This window comes from Nanorana parkeri, unplaced genomic scaffold (assembly GCF_000935625.1).
Source record: "Nanorana parkeri isolate BGI_ZX_2015 unplaced genomic scaffold, ASM93562v1 scaffold2422, whole genome shotgun sequence".
Lineage (NCBI taxonomy): Eukaryota > Metazoa > Chordata > Amphibia > Anura > Dicroglossidae > Nanorana > Nanorana parkeri.
The window spans coordinates 1-17,644 of record NW_017308690.1 but is presented as its reverse complement, the minus strand read 5'-3'; positions in this window follow the sequence as shown (position 1 = coordinate 17,644).

Sequence of the window (17,644 nt, the reverse complement as noted above, 5' to 3'; positions counted from 1 at the left end):
AAGCTTATATTAGACATTAGTGGTTGGGTTTACGTCTACTTTAACAAACTACTATACTTGAGTTATTTGAATTGCAGTGCTGGCATATATTATCTTGTGTCCTGTCTGTGTGCACAGATCTCTACACCCAAAAATCATTTTAGGCACCAAAATCTGTCTGCAACAATTGATTGTTAGTTCGCTCTTCAATTGTCAAGACCTCAGCTTCTTTTTTTCTATCAATCAGAGTCTGTTTGTTTTTAAAGATTTTAGCTTGGGGTGATTATAGCACATCAGGCAGCTGTTGCTGATAGTGTGTTCAAGAGCTGCCTCTTTTCAACACCTCACTGCATCCTTTGAAGAAAAGAAAAACGCTGTGCACCTAAAACACAAGGTACACTGCCACCCCCGGCCATATTCCCATATACCCAAACAATTACTATTATTTATATAGAGCCAACATATTCCGCAGTGCTGTACAATTGTTTAGACAAGACAAGTAAGAAACACTGACAAGCATCATTGACATACAGAAACGGTAAGTGAGGACGACCCTGCCCAAACGAGCATTGTTTGATCTTTTATTAGTTAAAAGGTATATAAAATGTATAGTTTTTTTCAAAAATACATTCTTTATTGATTTTTCATTACAATCGAAAAATAAACGTGTACATAGAATACAACAGAACACATCAAGGAAACCCAAAACAGGCATCAGTACGGTATAACAGAATGACTGCACGTGTGGTCAACTATACTATATCTTAGCTCGGAATTATCTCGATAAACCTGCCACAACAGACCACTAGAAGTCACGGAGCATTAAGCACATAGCTTTTCCCGCACTCATGAGAGCGATGGTTTGGGAAAGAGAAGGTAGAAAGTTGGTAGGGAGAATATACCCAGACATTCACCAACACATCACCAGTGCTACTAGGTCAACACTGCGCACGGTCTGAACCCTTGATTGTTGACTCCAGTCCACAGGATTACACAGAGCAAAGGCATTTGCACATCTCCACCCCAGGTGGGCCAGCTGCCCCTACAGGACACACTTGTTCCTTTTACTACACCTCATCCATTGGGGCCATATAGTCCCGGGACGCAGTGAATTCCGTCCAGTAAAACCAGGTACGGTTAAACTGGGAAACTCTGTGGCTAGCAGAAGTCAGAAGATCCTCCATTCTGTAGATATCTCCAACCCTCGACAGCCACAGCGAGATCAGGGGCGCCGATGTGCTACTATCAAGAATAACCCCCTAGACTTTTATTTTTTACAGGGAACCCCTCATACACTTTTAATGGGCGTTGCAGCTAAGTTTAAGTTTTGTGGATTTCAAGCAGCATTCGACTAAACCTCTGTGAATTGAACGCAGGCAGATTTGCTTATCCCTAGTCCATTTAAATGTGACTAACTACTATCGATACACTCAAAGACAAACTCCGGTCCATCTGCATGCTTACTTCAAGCCCTTACTGCTTCTATTTCTGTGTTTCACCGCCAAAATATCAGCCCTTTATATAGGAATTTTAATACAATAACCTCCATGTAAGAATAACCCTCCCCCACCAAAGCAAATAGCTCAGTTTATTTGATCACAACTTTATGGGACTATAAACAAATGACTTTTGTTTACAACATATGTTGGCCTACTCTTCCTGGCACTCAATCAGCATCCTTATAAGATCTAAAAATTTATTTTTAGGCCCCTTTCACATGGGTGCCTGTCAGCTCCAATCAAACTGAAATTACTGGACCCATGTTAGGTCTATGGAAGACTTGTGCCCATTTACATCAGATTACCTCCAATCTTTCAGGATCAGGTCCACCAAAACAGGGGTATTCGAATGCACGCCAATTTAGATCCAGCTGCCCCTAGACTAGCATTGGGCTTCTAAACAGATCCACCTGAAAAACTGACAGTCGGACCTGATCAGACCGCCAGGCTGAAAAGCCTTTTATATAGGTGAGATTCTCCAAATGTTTTCTATTATCACGGAGATAACTTTGCTAATAAATAAATGGCCGTGTGAAGATGTGACCTGGTATTATGGTCTCAAACACACAAAACTGGCTGTATACATTTTCTATAAATATATATGTTCATACATACACCATTGATATTTGTCATGCCAAAAATATTACATGCCCTCCCTCCTTCTTTTGAACTTTCCTGACAATTTTACATTACAGCACAAAAGATGCATGTGACCAAAAGATACACAATATAAAGTCTGTGATCAGCAACTGGCTTAATTTGGTTATGGTTCTAACTAGGCATATCACTGATACTGAACATTTGGGTGAGTACTTGTATCAATACACGTGGGCCTGTGGTACCTCGGGATGCTGGTATCGGTACTCAGTATCGGCAAGTACCGATGATAAAATATCAATACTCGATACCGAAAAACTGGTATCGGTGCATCCCTAGTTCTAACCATTCCCAACTATATTCATATTAAAGAAAAGGTTTGGCTTTAAATACACTTTGTCATATACAGTATATAGATTTGTTTATGTAGAATTTATGAGATATAATATCATCCTTCTCTACTAAATCTTTACATCATCAGCAAAGAGTAATTAAAACTTTCCTAGTCTAATTTCACACTAGAATGAATCCCATGTCCTGAGTTTGAGAAAGTAATCACTTAATTGGGTCAGAATGAAACACTGGAGAACCTCAGTTTTTCCCAACCTTTGACAGACAATAAACTAATCCTAACAATGCCTTATGTAGAGAATGGAAAGTGGCACCATGTGTCACGATACCAAGGATGTGATCCCACAAGCGAGGAGTTGGCATGGGATCCCCCAGGGTACGCAGTCTAAGGCCTGGTTAACACCTGCACGTTCCCAGAACAGGCGACGATTCGCGTATTTTCAAATGTGACCACCGCATGTTTGCTGAAACGCACACAAACTTAAACTGTGCTTGCGGTGCCATTCATTTCTAATGGCACCCCAAACGCTGCCGGCAATCACATGATTTACCGCCACGTTTTAATGCATGCAAAGGAGCACAAGCACAGCAGAAAAAAACACGTCATGTGCGACGCACAAAATAGTGCAGAATCCTTTTTGTAGCGTTTCAATGGGGTCATATATGCGCGTTCCTTGAAAGTGCAGGTGTGAACCAGACCTAAGGGCGAGTTGGTATTCCGCCAAGGATTCCTCAATGAAGTTTAGGTTTAGCTGCGTGCTGACCCCAGGTTTACCCTGATCGACATATGGAGATTACCTGTACACACAGGAGAAGGAGCACGGTGAAGTGAGTAGAGCACATGCTTGTAGAACCACAGGTACCAGCAGAACCACTGCAGCAAAGAAGTAACAACAACTGCAAGCCTGTGGAAACACAGGTAACACATCAGCTCTGCGGCTAATCTTTGACACCATGCATGACCCAGTACAACAAAGGAAGCATTCCAGAGTCACTTATTGACTGCTGTGTAGTGAAGGTTCATGGAATGGTACAGATTGTCAATGAAATAAAGTTCACTACTGTGACTCTTCCATAGGACCCTTGGGTGCTATTATTCCACAATACACCTCAGGGCTATTTTAACACTATACACCTCAGTCCGCTCTCTAAAGAAATCAGTGATACTTCACCTTCTAAAGGCATCTTAAGGATCCTGGAATATTGGAGGACCTCCCGGCCGCGTCCCTAGTAACAGGCGGCGTGAGATGAGAGGGGAGAGAGTGGCAGGCAGTGCGCATTAGACATGTGCGGTTCGTTTCGTTCCGAATCGAAATTCGGACGAATTTTCGGAAATTCAGACGTTCAGATGTATTCGAATTACAGATATAACGAATACAAACGAATCCGAATTTCCGTTTCCAAAAATCATTAGCGGTAGTTCGTTTCGTTTTCGTTTCTTACTCGTTTCATTCGTTCGTTTGTTCGTTGGAGCAAAGTGACATTAGAGAAGGAGAAAAACATTTCCCCCCCCCCTCAAATGTCACTTTGCTACAACGAAACGAATAAGAAACAAAAACTAAACGAACGTTCGAACGAACTACCGCTAACGAATTTCGTCCAAATCAGAATTGACTTTCACAACCGAATCCTGAAATAACACAAAATCTGAATCAGAACGAAACGAAACTAAACAAATTTTTTGCCAGTGCACATGTCTAGTGCGCATGTGCAGCTCTACAGTTGTGTGAAAAAGTGTTGGTCCCCTTCCTGATTTTCCATTGTTTTGCACGTTTGTCACTTGAATGTTTCAGATCATCAAACAAATTTAAATATTAGTCAAAGATAACACAAGTAAACACAAACAACAAACACAAACATGCAGTTTTTAAAAGGAAGGTTTTTATTATTAAGGGAAAACAAAATCCAAACCCACATGGCCCTGTGTGAAAAAGTGTTTTCCCCTAAACCTAATAACTGGTTGGGCCACCCTTAGCAGCAAGAACTGCAATTCAAGAAGGCCTCAAATTCAAGAAACTGTGTCAGAGAGAAGCTTTTTGGATATATTCTCTCAACAGCCTTCATCACTTATAAAACCCGCCGAGCATCGTACGATGTTCGGCGGGTTTGTGGCATGTCCGTACGATAACAGCCGCACGGGCCGGTGTGCGCAAGCGCACACTGCCCGTTCGGCATTGCGGTCATCGGAAGCCCGCCCCTCAGGGGGCGTGGCTTGCGATCATCGCAAGTACGATCTGCCTATGCAACATAGGCAGATCGTACGTTTTTTTAAGTACCTTACAACCATCGCAAGACAGAAGTCTTCCGATGGTTGTAAGGTGTGTGCCCAGCCTTAGGCTTAAATGAGGGCCTTGAGCTGGCCTCTTCACTTTGATCCTTCTCCTCATCACCTAGTCTAGATTGGGATCCTGATCCTCCCCTTCCCCCCGCACCCCATAAACATCCATAGTTCATGGATTGGCACATATTGTCATCCACTAACCATCTTCAGCTTAATATCATCAGTATGCATACATTAATACATATTTTCCTCTTTTGCATATCATATTCCTTGCATATCATACTCCATCATTGTACAGTTAATTCCTTTCCATTTTTATTCCATGTAGTATTTACATTCATGCAGCATTTACATATATATGGTTTTAACATGCAATATCTCTAAAGATTTTATATATATATATGTGGTTTAACCATGCAATTTTATACATACATTGAAGTTTTTCTACTTTGTTCGCCTATTATGCTTATTATTATGTTCTTATGGAATGGAGTTCCTCTCTATTTTTTATTAATTTCTTATGTTTATCATCGTGTTCTTATGAAATGGAGTTCCTCTATTTTATTAATTGTATATATTATTCCATTTTAGTATCAAAACATGTCTTGAATCATTAATATAATGTGGTATGTGGCAAACAGTGATTCTAGTCTCCTGTCTCTCTCCCCCCCCCCTGCCAGTCTGTAGAACTACAAATCGGGACACTTCGACAATGACAGAGATCTGTCTGTCTGTGCTGCCTTCGGTTTTTCGCAGCTCTGATTGGCCGTGAGTCCGGTGTCAGGTTTAATATCACTAGGCTCGTTTAGCCTGTCCATCACCAACCTGGACACCACCCAGGGGTGTATCTACCGCAAGGCAAACTAGGCATTTGCCTAGGGCGGCACTTTCCAGGGGGCAGCAGAAAAGGCTGCCCCGAACCAATGAGTCGGACAGGGCCGGACTTGCCTTTGGCCATTCTGGGCACTTGGCCAGTGGGCCCACCATAGACCCCACTCAGACCACCATAGATCACGCACAGCTCTCCTGAAACCCCATACAGCCCACCTGAGACTATGCACAGCTCACCTGAGACCCCGTGTGCGCTGTATCCAGATGGGGTGGGGCAAATTTAGATTGAGGGGGTGCCCGAGGTTAGTCTTGCCTAGAGCAGCATAAAACCAAAATACACCACTGACACCACCCACAATATGCTGATGTCCTATCAGCATTTAGTGCCCTGTCCAATCACGTCAATGCTGTCCTTTCTTTAGCCAGAGCAGGGAGGCGGCTATAATCACGTTCTGACGAAGGCGGCGTGCCCTGGAAACGCGTCGACACTTCATCTATCTATATACAGGATGTACTACATGGATCCCCTCATTGCTCCGGTTTTTACATTGTCCTGCAGCCTGTTATCACTCTACTCTTGTGAGTACCTGCTAGCTCATTTTTAACCTGTCTATTGAAATAAACCTATCTGCAGCAGGAAAGGCGCCCCTCTTTGTGTTTTCTTTTAGATGTCCCAGTTCCCCTGACTGTATTGGGGCTGCGCCCTGCACATATGCCCAGCACTCCTTCCTTGTGAGGGATGATGATTGCCTCTGGTGCTTCTAAATAAAGACTTAATATTTAAATTTGTTTGACGATCTGAAACATTAAAGTGTGACAAACGTGCAAAACAATGAAAAATCAGGAAGGGGGCCAACACTTTTTCACTCAACTGTATATATCTGCATTGACAGACTGGTCGTCCCTATGGTCTTGATGTTGCTGAAGTTTGAGAAGTTCAGTGTCCAGCCTTCTCCAGCCTGCAGCCAAGCCTCTGTCATTGCCTATGATGGAATGAGCAGAGAGGTCCTGAAAAAAAAAAGGGAACAGTTTAAAAACTGACAGAAAAGGAAAAAGAGTTTTTAAATACTAAAGAAGAGATTGTCTTCTCTGGAGCCTGTGGAGCATGCTTAGCCATTTCGGCTTTGGAATACTTGTGGTAACTTAACTCACCAACACAGGGAGAGGGTCCATTTTAAGGGCTGGTTTACACCAGCTCCAGTGCGTCCCAGCACAATTCGCCGCTGGAACGCACTGGAGCACATCCCCGGCCAGCTTCCTGTGTTCAGGGGCGGGAGGGGGCATGGCAGTGCATTGAAGTCAATGGCACCACAGCTATGCCTCACCCCCCACCTGCAATGTGATCGCCTGCACCAGAACGTGTGGCACATCAGTGCCTGTGTTCCGGTCCTGTGCAATCTGAAAAAATAGTGCTTGCACTGGACCAGAACGCACGCACTGTTGTGCCACACATTTTGCAGATGGGAGGCGTGGCTGCTGTTCCATTGACTTTAAACATCCTACCATGCCCCCTCCTGCCCTTTGTGCGAGGGGGGTGGGGGTGGTTGGCGGTTGGGGGGGCCAAGAAAAAAATCTTGCACCAGGGCCCTTTGTTCCCCACTGGACCTCTAGACCACACCAGCGGCTGCTGAATGCATACTGTAGGTCAGTGGTTCTCAACCTTTCTAGAGCTGGGACCCCTTGGTAACATTTGCCAAGTTGTGGTGACCCCCCAACCGTAACATTTAGGGATTCACCAATACTAGTATCTGTATGGGCTGTTGGGAGGCTATGCGGGCTCTCTGGTGGCTAGTGGGACTCTCTGGTGGCATCCAGTGCGGCCTCTGTGGTGCCCAGTGTGGGCTCTGTGGTGCCCAGTGCGGGCTCTGTGGTGATCAAGCACTCACCTCCCCTCACTCCTGCCTGCTCCCCTCTGGCCACTGCTGCTGCAGCGCCATCTAGGAGTACTGACACGGCTGCGCTAGGAGGAGGCTGAGGAAACTCTTACCTAGAGCAGCACAAGGCACGTGGGGACCCCCTCAACTATGGGTTGTGACCCACTTTTGGGTCGCGACCCACGGGTTGAGAACCACTGCTGTAGGTAGATAAAATACGCTCGAGGGTAGAGAGTACAACCATCAAAAAATATCCTCAGGGGACCTGCTGATTCTGAAGGAAACTAAACTTCAACGTGTAACATCTAAAGTAAGTGATTTAATCAGCATTTGAAATAGTGTAAAAACTTTTTGACTTTAATATTATTGCCTAATTAGATATAATTGTGTAATTAGATGACATGGGGTTGTACAGTGATTTGTCAGGGTTTATTTGCTACATGTGTTCCATTCAGCAGATATCCCTTCACTGCCTGTTATGTAGACAGAATAGGAAGTGAATGGAGTAGTTGTCCCCATTGTTATGGAAATTCACTTGGTTCAATGCACAAATCCATGCCGCACTAAACTGCGCCAAAGTATATCAAACACAAATAATTTCCCCCGTGCTTAAAAGCACAGTTGTATTACGCTCTTTTGTGCAAGGACTGGAAGTACCTCTGTAGAGTCATGTAGAGTTAGGACACAGGAGACAGGTGTTGCTTGCTTGCTTGCTTGCTTGCTTGCTTGCTGCTTCCATTCTTAGAGACCCAGCACAGGTATTTGTTTATTGTTTTATAGCTGCCCAACAGGAAGTGATGACAGACAGGAAGTGATGTCAACAACCAGCAAACCAGGAAGTGATGTCAACAACCAGCAAACCAGGAAGTGATGTCAACAACCAGCAAACCAGGAAGTGATGTCAACAACCAACATCACTTCCTCAATACATAGCCAGTCAACAAAGCACATGTAGTAGAAGTGGTGTGCACAGAATTAAACCCGTGTGCACAGCCGCATGTTTTCCTAGCCACCATCTTTCCAGACCCACAAACACAATCTCCCATTAGCACTGGAGTGAACTTTATCCAGCATTGCTCAGTGATCAATGCCCAATAACGTTACTATGATTCTCATGCGTGCTTATTTACAGGGACAAAGTCATATTATCTCCAGCGGTTGATCAGGCGCACTAGAGACAACAAACGCACATTCCTTTCATATACTGCGTTCAAAACAAATGCATCCACGCAAGCCAATAAATCCATGCATTGCACGGGGGCCCCAGCCGGCGTCCATACATTCGCCAAGAAGACACTGCTCCGCCACGCATAAGATATCTACTCTAATGGTTTACTCTTAGTGGGGATTTAAACCGGGTCACGCTCCAATTGGGCGTGACGCAGCAAACCCTGACACGGAGAGACATAATAACAAAATATTACAAAACACTAAAAATGTCCACAACACCATTGAAATATTTCCCCCTCTATTCTTGTTCTGGTAACAACTGAAAATTTTGGATTCTCCCTTAATTTGAGTCCTGATAACAATGGTGATCAGGACAAATACAGATAGTACATCTCTCTATTAGAACAAACATCAATAAAAAACCTCACAGCTCTCTCTAAAACAAAAAAAAACAAAAAACATTTTATATATACTATAAAGTGTACGTATAGCCATTTTCTTTTTTTGGATAGAGTAGAAAGTATAAGAATATCTGACAAATGTTATTGGTGTCTCAGGCCCTCTCTGATTGTACTGGCCTTATTTGGCCAATGATGTCAGCCAGAATCCCCGGCCCCTTTGTATACAATCAGCTGCCAACTGGGAAATCTCCCGCCTGGCAGCTGAATGGGGCCAGGGATACGTAATCGGTTTGTACGACCCCAACGTCCTGGTGTAGTGGCAACCAGTTAACCATGAGCGATCAGTTGTCACATTCATGAACCTGTCGCAGACGCAACCATATTTGTAGTAACGGGAACAGGGGCGGGTTGACAACACAAGGGGCCCCCAGGCAATACGGGATTATGGGGCCCCTTTTTGCTCTGCCTATATACAGGCCTCATCCACCCACAATCCCCACTCATCCACAAGGCCCACTCACATATAAATTCTTGTGTTACAGAAATTATTTCACCTCACTATTTTCAAAATAGCAGGTATATTCACTAAAAAGTGAATTGCAGGGGAATTGGTAGAAGAATTTAAATCACCAGTTCTACACCTATATAGACGATTTGGAAACTGAGCTAATTGGCAGAATTTTTCTGGTTTGGATGATTTGACCGAGATTCTTCAATTCTTCCAATTACCACCAGCTATAGAGGACTACAAATCCCTTCAATACATTATACAGCAATACAGAATAGTATATGAATTTGCTACATGTGAGGGATAAGCAGGGCAGATGCGAAGGATCAGCAGGGTAGATGCGGACGATAAGCAGGGTAGATGCGGAGGATAAGCAGGGCAGATGCGGAGGATCAGCAGGGTAGATGCGGAGGATAAGCAGGGTAGATGCGGAGGACCAGAGAGGCAGATGTGGAGGATCAGAGGGGCAGATGAGGAGGATCAGCAGGGATGATGTGCGGGCAGTAGAGATCTGTGCTGGCTAGTCGAACGCTGTGTAATGTGAGCCGCACTGTATACAGGCAGACTGAGTCGGCTGCTCTGAGGTCTGTGTGGAAAGAGCCATGTCAACCGAGCGCCGGGACTGAATCTCACAGGGCCCCCGCAAAGAGGGGCGCCGGGACCATACAAAAAGTAGATCTTCGCACACAAACTTATGGGCACCCATGCTGCCTGGCAGGCCCGGATTCCCCACAAGGCCACCGAGGCCCGGCCTCGGGGCAGCACGTAGCAAAGGGGTGGCAGCGCCGTGGAGACCCCCGACAACCGGAACCTATAGTTCCGGGCGGTATATGGGGAATCCGGCCGTTCGTTTACAAGTGATTGCGGCGATGTCGCCACGATCACTTGTAATATGTGTGCAGTCCCTCCCCCGCCCCCGCACCTACCTCTCTCCGCTGGTCTTCGGGACTCCGTCCTCCCCCGGACGCCGAATCTCTCTCCTGTCCCTGCCACCGATGCAGTGAGCAGAGCGGCAGGGTTAAAACGAACCCTGCCGCTCCGTGTACACAGTGAGAGGGGAGAGCTGTGCTCTTCCCCTCTAACCTGTCACAGGAGTTCCAGCACAGTACTGTGCTGGAGCTCCTGTATTGGAGGTGACAGGGTCAATAAAGAGAACCTGTCACCTCCAATTGCTATCACACAGGGGATTTTTTTCTCTTGTGGTAGCAATAAAGTTAAGTGAAAAAAATTATAAAAAATAAAAAAAATTTAAATGAAAAAAATAAGAAATAATAATTAATTTTAAAAAATAAAAAAGTGATTACAAAGTAAAAAATAAGAAGAAAAATATTAAAAATAATAAGAAAATAATTATGAAAAATAAATCAACAATAAGATAGAAAATTATAAAAAAATAAATAAAACAAGCTAAAAATTAAAAAAATAAATAAAAATAAAAAAGTGATAAAATGTAAGAAAAAATAAAGAAAAAAAATTAGAACTAACCCTGCCGCCCCTGCCATCCGGTTCCATTCTCCGTTGATTGGGGGGGCTGGTTGGCGGGGAGGGGGCGCATTGCGGAACCTGGCCTTGGGGGCGGCAGGGAGAGCAAATCCGGCCCTGCTGCCTGGTCTCACTATTACACTGCAGGGAGAGATTACAACTGTTTATTTAGTGAGTTCACAAACCCTAAACACAGGATGAGATTTTATATTTGCAGCCATATAACTGCAGTTTTCTAATCTTGGCAATATTGGCTGAAAATAACTGTCACTTTTTTTTAACAATAAGGATCCTTATACTGCTCTATTATCTAAGGTTTGCAAACTTTGCACATATTGTCTGAAAATGTGATATATTGATTTAATAGAGAACAGTTTTAACTTTGTCCTTTCCGTGGGTAAACAGTAGGTCTGCAAACAAGGCAAATATTCAGTTATTTCACAATCCAAAGGCAGGTACAAAGGACAAGCTTCGTGGTTGATACATCCGCATTTTTACTTACATTTCCTATAGCCAAGTTCTGCATCTCAGTGTTTGGTTCCTGTATCCTCTTGGGTGTCTACTGGAGACAAAGAACCTAATTCATATCCTTGGAAAACACATACGGTGGATTATTTTTTACCTCTTCCTTCATGATATTGATGTGAATTATTACTCTCTCTTCTTCCTGCAATAGAAAGGATGTAATGTGAGGGAACAAAACCTGTTTAAAGAAGAGCCATTTTATATTTTCAGTGAGTACATATTTTAAGATTTTGTTGAAAAGTTTTCATGAAAATGATTTAAATCTGACCTTCTTAATCTTACAGCATTTCATGGTACTATTTTTGTCAACCGATGTGTAAGAGCAAGTGATTTTCTTTATGGCAGACTGTACAATCAGCTTCCTAGCTAAGATCACAGGACTGCTGAGGATGACAGACTCAATTACATAGTACTGCTGCATTGGCTGCCAACTTTAGGAACAAATATGGCCAATTTTATGACTATAGGAAGCCAAGGGTTAACTAATGGGCTTTACTTATAACTAAAGCTGTAGTGGCCAAAAATGTCACTTTGTTTTTTAAAATCTTGACCTTTATTATAAAAGGGGTCTAATATGTGAGTTCATATCTACTATGTTGCTATATAGTATATACTGTCCACCTTTATAGAAAAGACTTTAAGCGCATGTAAACCTTAACAATGAAATTCTCTCATTTAATTCCTTTTGGCCTGTTAAATATATTATTAAATGTATTGTGTTTTAACTGTTTGATTACTTCAATAAAATATCTGTTAATCTTGCCAGAAATCATGTGATAACTGATAACATCCTGTGCTCTTTGCGTGTTCTGACTGTTACTAATTACATTATTCTTAGGACTACAGAATTATGCCCCTCTGTTATGGAAAGTAGGAGAAGGGAGGGATTCAGAAGTCCTATCTTTTTTCTGTTGTCCTGATACAGAAGGGTAAGTGAGTGTTGTCATACTAGGAAATAAAGTTTGTTATTGGCAAAACTATCAGCTACAATTAAAGGGAAAAGGTTTAAAAAACAATAATACAGCCACCACAACTGGTAAACTGTGTTTTTTGGGTTTAGATATACTGTAATACTTAACTATCCTTCTGCCCTTGCTGTTGAACTTTCTTGAAGACAGTGGCATCACAAGGTGGGTGCGGGGGGTGACACCATTGAAGGGGTAACACCAAAATAACTGACAGTCATTTTGGTGTCACCCCCTCTAAAAAGTCTGGCACTCAGTCATGGACCGAGAGTCGGACAGTGTCAGGAGAGAGGAGGGGACCCGGCCGGGATACCTCATCTTGCCGGGTGAACATCCCCTCCTTTCTCTGCCGGCATCCATTACTAAGATGTCTGCCGGCAGGCGTCAATTAGATGACCGCGCATGCGTGATGACGTCATTGCGCATGCGCGTGCTGACTGCGTGCGCATGCACAATGATGTCACGGCGGTCTCCGCTCCGGATGACACTCGGGACGCCCCTGCTTGAAGAGCTAAGTTTGCCAAAAAATCCTATGCATGGGAAACGGCAGTGTTGGATGCTTGGCCTGTGCTGTGGTTCCTTCATCCGGATGCTATGTCGCTACAAGACACAGTAGTGGTACAGAAGGTTGTGGATGGAACTACAGCGCTCAATGGGGGACCATGCATCTCTCATACCTGAAAGTGCTGGATGCAGAAGATTTTTCAGCACACAAAGTATATCGTAACCCAAGAACAATAATGTAATACATTGCAGCTTACCCGTTGTTAGATGTGGTGGCTTCAGTAGGTTTTTTTCAGGCTTTTTTTCGTTTATTTTCCCCATGTGATCCTGCTGGTTACAGACATCCTGTCTGAGGATGACAACTCAGTCCTTCAGTCCTTGTATACCCAAGCACCCTTAAAAAAATGTCTGGCATCAGAGTCCATGGGAGGAATGACAACAGTGGTCAGGGATTTGCGTGTGATTTGTATGCAGCAGCCTGTTCTTCTCTATGGGAGTACGCGGCCGTACGCTCAACTGAACTGCAGGTCCGGGTGCCCCTGCTTGGACGCTCGATCCTGTACGGGCTGGCTGTTAGTCGTGTGAATGAGGGCTAAAGGTCATTGTGATTGGGGGGAGAAGACATTGGTGGTCAAAAACTGCAGTCTTATCTTGCGCTGTAGTGATTGTCCCTTGCTCCTGCTCTCAATACGTCTCCGCTGGGTCTGGGGCAATGCACATACTGTCGGGATGGAGATCGCTCCACTGGACAGATTGTGCAATTATTTGAAGTCAAGTACTGAAATGCATTCACTTGCGCTTAGTTCTGGGATACGACCTGTATCTATGGCACACCAGGATTGTCCTATTATCCTGAGACAGTTGCGGGGGGGATGGGGGGAGGAGGGTTTCAAATAAAACTCTCACTTACTACCAATGCAGGGAGGTTTAACAGGGGATTAACTTGACATCTCAATGCACAAAAAAAGAGCTGCTCCATAGTATTCCCTTTCACTCCCCCCCTGGCAGCTACTAAAAAGGTTATGTAGAGAAGTAAAGGGAGGGGCAGAGGAGCAGGGCCAGCACAGATCATAATTAGACACTCCCAGAAGAGGAGAGGGCTATATTGTGCAATCAGGGAGTGGCTGTGCTAGGGAATTGACCCTTCCTGGAGTTGTCAATTTTTTTTTCCAAGTTTAAAGACGTAAATACATTTTAAGAATGTATAATTGGAAGAAAAAATTCTGCAAGTAAGCTTTTGAAAAACGTATTTTTTTGTGCTTTTACATGTAATTATTTAAGTTGGTGACAGGTCTCTTTAAAGCCCAGCTCCAGCCAAAAACTTGTTTTTGTTTTACATTGAGTGTGGAATATTTATATACTGCCAGGTTTTTATTGCTGCTTGTGTTCCTATTAGGGAGCTTCCCCTTACTTCCTGTCAGGGCAAAAAGTGAAGAGAAATCTCTTCAGTGGGGGCACAGACAAGAACACATTTTCAGAAGAGCACGGAAGGGTTAGAACGTCTTACAATGTTTTTTAGTGCCATCTGTACCTTCCTGTCCTGGTGAAAACCACTTCCTTCATTTCTTGTCCCGCTGGGATTAGGGATAAGAATTAAGTGGAAATCTCTCTAAAGGGACCACACATAGAATGAAAAACCTCACAAAAATGTTAACACTATCCAATGTTAATCTATCCAAAAACATAAAAACAAAAACTGTAGTTAGGCTTCAAGAAAGAAAACTCAGATCTGAAGATCTTCAATATTAATTGAGGTTGCTTAACTTAAAGGCAATTTCACCTTAAAAAAATAAAACAAAAACAAATGCACACAAATTCATAAAATAAATTATTTTTTTGCATCGGAGCGAGTAAAGCATTGCAACCGTGATCAGTGGTGCGGTGAGGTATTGCATTGGGGAATACAAGTCCCTCTGCAGTGGTGGCAGATGGGACTATTAGTTTCTTCATTCACAGATCTTGTCAGTCATGCACAGCTGCACCATTTTCAAAAAAAATGGAGCAGCCAGCAAGGAGAATCCTGCAATTCTGGTAAGTGTGGGGGTGATGGGTCCCGATGGGAGGGGGGGGGAAGGTCTTAATGTGGCCATGTTTCAAGTTACACCCTATATAAACCTGGTCGTAAAATTAGCCTTTAAATAACTTGTTTTTGTAAAATTGAATTTCAGGTAGTGAAATGGCTTCTGGAGGTCATAATGATGACAAAGAGGAGAAAGAGAATATGATTAAGCAGCCTGACCCAATAAAGTCTGCATTAAATGCAATATTTGATTTTGACTGGGAACAATTTACTGCTGACTTTCAAGATAAGTATGATGCTATCCGTAAGCAGGTGAAAAAGGAAACAAGTAATAAATCAGAAATGAGATGTGAGGCCAGGAGATTAAAATCATTCCAAGCGTTCCGAGATTCCCATGCTGAGAAGTTTTCATGGTGGCCTCCTTTAGAAATGGCCAGCGCTGGGTTTTATCATACCGGAGTCGGCGATAGTGTTCAGTGCTTTTGCTGTGGGGTCATTAACAACAAAAGACCTTTGTCATACCCACCAAAGAAACTGCATGTTGAAATCAGTACAACCTGTCGTTTCATGAAAGGAGAAGATGTTGGTAACATTTCTATGTTCGAGGTTCGTGTTCAGCGCCCAGAGCTTGACTGTGTGTCTCTACAGACATACACAACAGAGGAAGCCCGACACAAGTCCTTCACAAACTGGCCTTCCTATGATACAATTCAAGCTGCTCAGCTTGTCAGTGCTGGATTCGTCTTTACTGGTAAGTCAATGATGTACTGATGTCAAGAGTGTGTTACATTTCTAACCATGAGTTTTGTATAACAAACAGCTACATTCTAAGTTGATTACATATATGTTTCCTGACATAAGATCTGTAACTTTGCCCAGTCACTCTTGTGACACTCACCTCTGCTGCCAGTAAGATCACCCTACTGGTTTTGTTTGTGGAGGGATATAAATGAAAGAGGAAGATGAACTGCTGACATAGGAAGATCGTTTGAGTTTTCAGGAACTATATGTATCAACTGCATAGCTGTGTTGTGTAGAGAATGTAAATCACATGATTGACTAACTACAAAAAATGATTTTTTAATTTTTAACATAATTCAAATTTGATTTATTTGTGCCTCCAATAATATTAACAGAGGTCACATTGTAAACACAGCATTATTTTGCTAAAAATGAATGCTTGTTAAACGGTAAGTGAAGTCAGGAAAAGAAAATTTGCTGGGAAGTGATTTTTGGTAGAAGAGACATGCAAAGTCTCCTTTGCCCAAAAAGTTCTCCCCCCCCCCGTGTTTTTTTGTGTGCACACTGCACAGCACATGTATACACTTAGCCCATTTACAGCATCTCTAAGGGAGGATGTAACTCCTGTGTGCATGTACCAGGATTTACAATATCAGTGGCCACCCTATGGACAAAGATGACTTTCGAGACCCGAGAGTGTTGGCGGCAGAGATGGCGGCGGCAGGGAACAGAGCTGAGGATCAAAGCTCGATCTGACAGTTTTGGAGAAGGACACGTCTGTAAGTAAAGTGTGCTCTAATGTGCAGGTATGCTGTGCAGAAACACAACCTTCACACACCAGTTTACTTCTGTGATGGAATAGCAGTTTTGGTCCCATGTACTTCCACCGATGTGTGATAATACGCAGTTCTGATCATGCCATGCTGTCACCAAGATGTGATGATACCACTCTCAGCCTCACCCTGCACAGAGATTTCCCAGCAACTATCAAAGGCTAGCAGACTGAGAGCGATCATAACTGGGGTTGGTTAACTCCTCAGTTAACCCTTTATACAACATGATAGCCGTCACTACATGCTTTAACAGAAACTCGCACCATTCCCAGTAAATGCTGTGACAATTCAAAACGTAAGCAATGCCTGTGATGCCCTCTGTCTCTTCAGACAGGAATATAACAGGTTTTACAATATGGTAGCTCTCTTCACAGAGACAGGATACTTTAAATTCTTATTTAGAGTGTAGAGATAAGCTTAATGATTCTAGAAGATCATTCTTAATAAAGAAAATGTGCAGAAAAAATATAGGGAAAAGATGTAACATAAAAGGGACAAATAATACCAGTAAAACAAAGAAAAAAACAAAAAGGGAATCAGCATGAAATTACTTAGCAAAATCCTGGGTTCTATGGGTTCCAGCATAGTCCAGTCAATGAAGCAGAAAATGGATCTGGGACTGGCTCTCTTGAGGTAAGACTTGGCAGATGTTCTGTTCTTGATGTTAAATGAAGGCTCTCAGCTGCCTTGTGCAGCAGCTTTTTGTGAGCCTTTTAGAGGGTGTCACTGAGCCAGCCCCTTACCCAATCAGAAAGGCCTGTGACAGGAGGGCTGAAGCTCTTTATGATCTCTCACCTGCACCTACCATAATGTCATATTCTCAAAAGTAGCCACATTTTTTTATACCCACATGTCCCCAACTAAAAGACAATAGATCATTGTGTGTTATGAAATTAGCTTTGCATAGATACCAGACTTTACATACCTGTAGTGTATGCTCTCCTCAGAAAGGGTAATGTCTTGTCTTAAAGTGGTGTGTCTTTGGCCGTCTGGACCTCCTAAGCCAAGAGTGCTTAGTATGTCTGCGATCAGCATTTCCTGAGTCATATATATATATATATATACAGGGCTCGAAAAATCCAC